We start from the raw sequence: 8508 nt of genomic DNA on the forward strand, positions 1-8508 counted from the left end.
TCGGTTTCTGTGGCGTGTAGTGCAACATGGTGGTTTCCGTGTGGTAGGTTGCCATGCTAGTTAGTGTCCTCTGCTTTACCCAACACAATAAATTTTAGATCAAACAGTGTTGTTCATGGTTATTAATATATATATATATATATATATATATATTAGTGCCCCTCCCCGGAAAACAACTAACTAAAAAAACAAAAAATAAGCCTCGGACAAGGACTGACCAAACGTTGACGACCAAGGACCGGACAAAGGACATTGCAATTGGAACGTGGAATGTAAGGGGAGCGAATGATGAGGTGAAAGAGAGAGAGATTGTCCAGGTGCTTGAGGATGCGAAAGTGGATGTATGTGGAATAACTGAAACAAAATGGAGAGGAGAAAGTGTGAGAGAATGGGAGTATGGATGGGGTATATGTGCAGGAGTAGGTGAGAATGAGAGGGCAAAGGAAGGAGTTTGTATAGTTGTGAGTAAAAGATGGAAGAGGAGCATAAGACAGTATGGATCAGTTGGATCAAGGATTGTGTGGGTAAAGTTGAAAGTTGGAATACAAATGTGGGCAATTGTGTGTGTGTATGCACCAACGCAAGATCGTGCTAGAAGAGTGAGAGAAGAGTTCTGGACAAATGTAGAAGTGTGCATGGAAAAGTTTGGAAGGAATGAGAGAGTGTTTTTGATTGGTGATATGAATGGTAAAGTTAGGAATGTGAAGGTGGATGGAATAGTTGGTGAGTGGGGTGTGCCTGCTGAGATAGATGAGAATGGCAGTGCGTTAGTGGACATTTGTGCTGGGAGGGGGTTGGTGATAGTCAATACCCTCTTCAGGCATAAAATGATCCACAGGTATACATGGCGAGTGATGAGAAGGGTGGGTGGTGAACTGAATGAAAGGAAGGCAATGATTGATTATGTGTGTGTGGATGAAAGGATGCGAAGATGTATATTGGATGCAAGAGTTTATAGAGGTTGGGGGAGTGGACTTTCTGACCACTACTTGGTGGTGGCCAGAATTAAAGTCCAAGTAAGATGGAGGAACAGAAGAAGGGAAAGACGAGAGGAAGGAGTAGTTTCTAGGAGAGTGGAAAGGTTACAAGAGGATGAGAAAAAGGCAGAGTATAAGAGAGAAGTGGAGGAACGATTGGGCAAATATGAATTGGAGCAGATGGGGGACGTGGAAGGTGTGTGTAGAATATTTACAGAAGAAATATGTGCAGCATGTGATGTGGTGTGTGGAAGGAAGAGAAGACGGAGGGGGTGCAAGGAGCAGCGTGGTGGACTGAAGAGGTGGAAACAGGGCTGTGGCACAAAAGAAGAAAGAATACAATGAATGGTTTAGGAATAGGAGCGTGGAAGAGGTTGAGAGGCGGAAGAGAGAGTTATATGTGGAAAGAAAGAGAGAGGTGAAAAGATTAGTAAGAGAGAGTAAGAAGAGAGTGGATGAGGAATTTGGAAGGAATTTGAGTGTAAAGTGGAGGGACTGTAAGAAAATGTTCTGGAGAGAGGTGAAAAGAGTAAGACAGGGTGGAAGTGAAGTTAGCAGGGGAGTGAAAGATAAAAATGGTAGATTACTAGTGGAGAAGGGAGAAAAAGTGAGCATATGGAGAGAACACTTTTAAGGAATTGTTGAACGTGGAGGATGGAAGTAATGCGAGTATAAGTGGCTGGGGAATGGCTGGGAGAAGGAGGGAGGTGAGAAGACAGGAAGAAATCAGTAGGATAGAAGTTGTGGAAGCAATGAAGAAAGTTAAATCAGGGAAAGCCCCAGGAATTGATGGAGTGTGTGGTGAAATGCTGAAGCATGGGGGAGAGATAGTAGTAGAATGGATGTGGAAGATGTGCAGATTGGCCTGGGAGGAAGGTAGAGTCCCGGAGGATTGGAAGTCAGGTATAATTATTCCCTTGTACAAAGGAAAAGGGGAAAAAGAAGTGTGTGGTAATCATAGGGGCATTTGTCTTCTTAGTATAATAGGAAAAGTGTATGGTAGGATACTTATTGACAGAGTTAGAGAAAGAACAGAGGAATTGGAGAAGAACAGGGAGGCTTTAGGAAGGGAAAAGGTTGTGTAGATCAGATATTCATTCTCAGATCTTTAGTGGAAAAGTTTCTAGAGAAGGGAAAGAAGTTGTATGCGGCTTTCATGGATTTGGAGAAAGCATATGACAGGGTGGATAGACTAGGATTGTGGAAAGTGTTAAGAATATATGGAGTAGATGGGAAGTTGTTGAATGCTGTGAAGAGTATGTACGATGGTGCGAAGGCTGCAGTGCGTGTGGATGGTGAACTAAGTGAATTTTTCTCTTTGAAAGTTGGGTTGAAACAGGGATGTGTCATGTCTCCATGGTTGTTCAATCTGTACATGGATGGGGTAATAAAAGAGGTACAAGGTAGGGTAGTGGATGTTGGAGTGGCCCTGGTGAGAGAGGATAGTGTTTGGAAACTCCCTGTACTGTTGTTTGCAGATGATACTGTGTTGTTGAGTGAAGACGAAGGGGAGCTGCAAGGCTTGGTGGATGAGTTTGAGAGAGTGTGTAAGAAACGGAATCTAAAGGTGAATGTAGGGAAGAGTAAAGTGATGGTCTTTGAGAGAGGTGAAGTCAGTGAATGTACAGCGAGGTTGGATGGTGAGGAATTGGAAAATGTGAGTACGTTTAAGTACTTGGGTAGTGTGATGAGTAAGGATGGAGGTTTGGAGGGTGAAGTGCTTGAAAGGGTACAGCAGGGAAGAAAGGTTGCTGGTTCTTTGAAAGCAGTGATAAGAAACAGGGAAGTGAGCATGGAAGTGAAAAAGTTACTACATGACAGTATTGTGATACCAACTCTAACGTACGGAAGTGAAGCTTGGACATTGTTGGAAGGACACAAGTCAAGAGTGAGAGCAGTGGAAATGAGTTATTTAAGAGGAGCCTATGGAGTCACATGGAGAGACAGGCTGACGAATGAGGATATAAAGGAGCGTTGTGGTGTTGATGTGGATGTGATAGGAAGCGTTATGAGGAACATACTGAGGTGGTTTGGCCATGTGGAGAGGATGGAGGGTGAAAGACTGACGAAGAGAGTGTATGTGAGTGAGGTGGAGGGGGAAAGAGGGAGGGGGAGGCCGAGGATGAGATGGAGGGATGGGGTGGAGAGGTATATGAGAGAGGGGTGTGTGAGTTGGGAGCAGGGGAGTGAAATGGCGGGGGACAGGGCGACTTGGAGGCGATTTGTTTGTGGCCACCCCAAACGGGACTGAGGCGTCTGGCAATAGATAGATAGACAGATATATATAGGATCATGTATTTAATTTCTTCAGGTTACATGTGATTGTGTGAGCTGGTTACACCCTTGAGACTGCAGCACGGAAGCAGTTTGAGCTTTCTTGTATAATAAATGATAATTTGGTTGTATATATTGTTTTCATTATCTTTGCCTATCATTGCCATGATGAGAACATAATTCTGAAGTTGAGCATAAAGCACTGTTTTCAATAGCCTATGGAGAGATTCATGAGAATCACGATGACTACCAGTACTGTCCTTGTGGTCCTTAATGTGTTATACATGGCGTTCTGCACAGTAATGCTGGACGTAAGGAGGTAATGCATGAAACCTATAGTCCTTCTGTTTTATGAAGGCGAAATGCTGTGGCTGTGATAATCACGTCAAGAATGCGTATCTGCCAACACTTTCATTCTAAATAACTAATATCGTAACCTTCGCCATAAATTTCCAGTTATTCTTTTCCCGATGGCAGTTTTTTCCACTTTCATGTAGTAGGACTGTAGGTGATAAGGGAGAAATTCCTATGGCACTAAAAGTTTGTAAGAAGGAATGAGGTTAAAAATATGAGAAAGAATAGATAAACAGTACTACAAAAGGAAAGGAGGGAACGGGTAGCGAGAGAAGGAGAAAGCAGGGGGGAGGATGTGTGAGGTTGCCAGCCTACTTGAGAGAGACTGCAATATATGCGTAAATTTAGACCAAATTTATTCAAAACGTCAAATGGCGGCGCCAATTAAGGTGTAACACCCATTATTAGACAAATGCATATTGAAAGAAAACAGGTAATTAAATAGATTAATGAAAGGAATATTTGTTGAAGTGGGCAATGAGAAAGCTTGGCTTGGAGGAGTGGCTGGTTAGGGTGGTTATGGGCATGTAAGTGGGTGCTCACACCCAGGTGAGAGTGAATGGAGATTTGAGTGATGAGTTTTCCGTGAATGTTGGTGTGCATCAGGGGTCAGTCTTGAGTCCCATGTTGTTTATCATGGTACTTGAAGCCCTTTCACGTGACTTTAGAAACGGACTCCCGTGGGAGTTGTTGTATGCTGATGATTTGGTGTTGATTGCAGAGAATGAAAGGGAGGCGGAGGAAAGGTTTAGGAAGTGGAGAGATGGTATGGGGCAAAAGGGTTTAAGGGTAAATGCAGATAAAACAAAAGTGATGATATCTAGGGTTGGTGGCGGTACTGTCAAAGACGAGGGAGAGTGGCCATGTGCGGTTTGCCACAAGGGCGTGGGAAGTAATTCCATCTTGTGCGGTGTGTGTGATAAATGGGTGCATAAGAGATGTAGTGGTATCAGAGGTAGACTGCGAGATAATGCTGATTTTATGTGTACGGCGTGCCGGGGTGAGCAGGTGGAGATCGTCAGACGTGAAAGAATTGAACTTGCTGGTGAATCTCTTGAGTGTGTGGAAGAGTTTTGTTATTTAGGAGACATGTTGTGTGCTGGAGGTGGGGCTGGAGCTAGCTCTGTGGCTAGGGTGAGAAGTGGTTGGAAGAAGTTCAGGGAGCTCTTGCCTCTCCTGACATTGAGGGGGCTCTCCCTACGTGCTAAGGGGTCTTTGTATGCAGCGTGTGTTAGGAGTGTAATGCTGTATGGCAGTGAGACCTGGGCAGTGAAGGAGGAAGACATTCGCTGGCTCAGACGTACAGAAATGACAATGATTAGGTGGATGTGCAGTGCGTCCCTGCGTCCAAGGCCTGGAGGGGCTGGGTTTACAATGGAAGAGTTGAGAGGTAGGATGGGACTGGAGTGTATTGGTGTTGCGATGAGGAGAGGTAGATTGAGGTGGTTTGGACATGTGGAGAGGATGGGGGATGATAGTTGGGTGAGGAAGGTGAGAAGTGTTAATATTGGGGGTGGGGTTATGAGGGGTAGACCGAGAAAGACATGGGACGAGGTCATTAAGTGTGACCTTAGGGTTAAGGGACTGAACAGGGAGGCTGCAATGGATCGTGCAGCATGGAGAGCCGCCATTAGGTGACCAAGGCCGACACATGCAAGCATGTTGGAGCCTTTAAAAACGAAAACGAAATATGGTTATTTAAAGAGAAAGTTTAACTGCCTTATGCCTAAAAAAAAATGTAGGGCGTAGGAGAAAGTGATAAAAAGGGGGACTTCAAGCACGAGGGATAATAGGAATACGGAAATAGCTGAAGAAAAAAGTTATGAAAAAATTGGTTCGGGTCCGAAAGACCGTCCAATATCTTTGTTTATTGCCTAATATCCAAAGGATAATAATAATGAGTAGGATACCCAAATACGGTGGTGAATAATAGACAGTGTTTTTATTTAGTAGATAAAATGCAATATATGCAGCAGATATTATAATAATTCATTTTTTGTAATTTCTTTTCATCTAATCACACTCACCTGTCTTACCCTCCAGCAGACTCTCGTCTCCGCTACCCAACCATTCGTCTCCCCCTCCCACCAGCCAGACTGTGCTGCTTCTTCACCCTCCCACACTACCCCCTATATAACTCCGCCCACATTTCTCCCCTCCTGACCCTCCCACATCCCCCCCTTCCTCCACCTGCAACTGTTACCAGAATCACTGAAACCCAAACCAAGTCGCTGGTGGATGGGGTGTAGCCGTTTCATCTGTCCGGAGCTGTACCATGATAAACAACATGGGACTCAAGACTGACCCCTGATGCACACCAACATTCACGGAAAACTCATCACTCAAATCTCCATTCACTCTCACCTGGGTGTGAGCACCCACATACATGGCCATAACCACCCTAACCAGCCACTCCTCCAAGCCAAGCTTTCTCATTGCCCACTTCACCACCTCTCTAGGGACTCTGTCAAAGCCCTTTTCCAAATCAAAAAAAACAAAATAAAGATCCCTTCTCCTACCAATATATTTTTCCTGAAGCTGTCGAACAATGAATATGGCATCAGTGGTCCCCCTACCTGGCATAAACCCAAACTGCATCTCATCAATATTCACTCTTTCTTTAATCATACCTTCTAAAACTCTCTCCATTACCTTCATTATCTGATCTAAAAGCTTTATACCTCCATAATTTCCTCTTTCCAGGGCATCACCGTTCCCTTTATACACATTTACAATTACACTCTTCTGCCAATCATCTGGGACAACACACTCATAAATAATCCTATTTATCAGGTCAGTGACTAAACTCACCCCCATATCGCCTGAGGCCTTCAACATTTCGGCAGTCAACCCAGACACATCTGCTGCCTTCCCCACCCTCATCCTGCCTATTGCCTCACTCACAGTAGCAGTATCAATCAAAGGCCAAGGGCCAGACACTAGATCTGCTGGCTCCAAACCTTCCCTGTCCCAGTCAAACTCCTCATTCAACAACCGGTTATAATGCTCTCTCCATGCATCTTTAATATCCTCACTATTCACCTCTACCCTTCCTTCATCATTCTTCACACACTGCTCACCTATGATATCCCGATTATCCCTCTTCACCTGACCTGCCACCCTAAATATATTTTTCCTTTCCCCATGATTTAGGTTATCAAGTAATTGTCTCTGTGACTCAGACTTTGCCCTGTATACCTCTCTTCTAGCCCTACGCTTGGCAGCCAAATATTCCTCTTTGCTACCACCCTTCTTCCATTCCCGTAAAAGCCTTCTTTTCTCCTTAATTGAAGCTTCTACACCCTCATCCCACCACCAAGTTACTTTATGTCTTGGTGGTCCTCTTGTCCAGCCGCATGTTACATCAGTAACTCTCAAGAAATTGTTCTTGAGGGCTCTGTACTGTTCGTTAACGCCTCTATCTACAGCTCCCTGTTCAGCCAACACTCTCCTCAACTCGCTATAGAAGGCATCCCTTACTACTTGGTTTTTCAGCTTCCATATTTTCCTCCTAGGTACATAAGTCCTCTTTTTCATCACTTGTTCTTTAAGCACCATATCACAAATCAATAGTTTGTGCTGCTGCACACACTCCTCACTTCCTATAACTTTAACATCCCTCACTAATCTCCTATCGGCCCTCCTAACCAGAAAATAATCTATCTGACTGCTATTTCCCCCAGATCCATACATAATTAACCTACTGTCTCTTTTCCTAAAATATGTGTTGCACACAATCATGTCTGTTGCCTCCCCAAACTCGAGTATCCTTTCCCCTTCTGCATTCCTTAGACCATATGCACATCCCCCATGCACTCCTTCATAACCTTGTGCTGCTTCACCTACATGACCATTTAAGTCCCCTCCCAAAATCACTATCTCATCATCCCGCATACCACCCACTACACGTATTAAATCATCCCAAAATCTATCTTTCTCTGATTCATCCAATCCTGCCTGTGAAGCATATGCCGATATAATCACAGCTATCTTTCTTCCCAACAGAATTTTCACTACCAATATCCTATCGCTTACTCTCAAAACATTCATAACATATTCCACCCATTTCTCCGCAACCATCACACCAACACCTCCATATCCGTCTGTCCCCCCCTGCCAAAACAACTTATAGCAACAGTCCTTCCCAACAGTCTTTCTGGCTGATCCACCCCTGTACCGGACTTCCTACAAACACGCCACATCCACCCACCTCCTACTGAATGCCTCAACGACTTCCCCCGCTCTTCCCCTCAAACTTCCCACATTCCATGAACCCACCCTCATCCCCATGGGTGATTTACTGTCCTCAGGCTAGCTTTGAAACTTATTTTATTTTGTCATCTTCAGTATTAACCCCTTAACCGCGGGGCGTCACTTTCGTGATGCTCGGGAGCAAGGGATCATACCGCGGGGCGTCGCTTTTGTGATTCTGTGTTATTTTGAATTCATCCGGGCTTCCAAGTGGGGGCTTGTATCATCTATCAGTACTGCCAATGTCCAACACTAGTCAGCACTCCTAATCTCATCTGTACTCCCATCCATTGTTGACAATTTAGCCATTTCTCCCCGTTCTTGACTCCTCTCCCTACCCCCCCTCCATTACCCTATCCTCTTGCCTGCCCGGCCGTGCTACGCTAAGTAAATCGTCCCTGGAATTTTTCACTGATTTCATCCATTGAAATAAGCCCTATGTCCTATTCTTATACCAAATAATATATACAAGAAAGAAATAAGGTAAGTGAGAGTGCCATACACCTGGAATTGGCTAATTATCACCTGACAACACCTCACGTGCACTCGTTCGCTAATTTTCGCTGTTTTTTTCCCCTTGAAATATGCCGTATAATCTATTTTCGTAATAAATATACATGTAAGGAGGGAAGGCAGAAGCCTAAGTGATATT

This window comes from Coenobita brevimanus, chromosome 86 (assembly GCF_032717465.1).
Source record: "Coenobita brevimanus isolate Jiangsu-jjx chromosome 86, ASM3271746v2, whole genome shotgun sequence".
NCBI classification, from domain to species: domain Eukaryota; kingdom Metazoa; phylum Arthropoda; class Malacostraca; order Decapoda; family Coenobitidae; genus Coenobita; species Coenobita brevimanus.